This window comes from Pagrus major, chromosome 17 (genome assembly GCF_040436345.1).
Source record: "Pagrus major chromosome 17, Pma_NU_1.0".
Classification (NCBI taxonomy): Eukaryota; Metazoa; Chordata; class Actinopteri; order Spariformes; family Sparidae; genus Pagrus; species Pagrus major.
In genome coordinates, this window is record NC_133231.1 from 31,063,394 (window position 1) to 31,063,990 (window position 597).

Genomic DNA, 597 nt, shown 5'->3' on the forward strand with positions numbered 1-597 from the left:
AAAAATTCCTGGATCCGTCCCTTTATCCTGAAGTAAAAGGGTTTTTTTGGGCCCGTCCTCCATCCAAGTTTCATGGAAATACATCCAGAAATTTTTGTGTAATGGTGCCAACAAACCAACCAACCAACAATCAAACGGAAACAGGCGAAAACATAATCTGTGTGAGCTGATAAAAGTCAAGAACTGTAAGATCAGAATCTGCTTTGTTCCTCTTTGCATTGGCTTAAAAGGTCTTTGACTACACTTTTAACTGGTATGGCATACAGTAGAGTGCATACCTCCACCAAGGCCCAAGAGACCCCTTCTGTACTCTCCCATAGATACCGGCCAAAATTCCTGGATCCGTCCATTTATTTGGATCTTCCCCAGAAGTAAATGGGGTCTATTTTGCGAGACCTGTGAGTCTCCTGAGTCTCCTGTGAGGTCGCATTGAATTACAGCATCGGCATCTGTTTTAGTTCATGTTTGTAAATGGAATGGATTCCCTGTTCAACATCCAGCAGCGTTGTCCCAGTTTTGTTCGTCGGAGTGAGAGTCCGCTCATTAAAAACACCGGCTTTAATAACAGAACTTTGTCATCTTCTGTTTGTGTTTGCT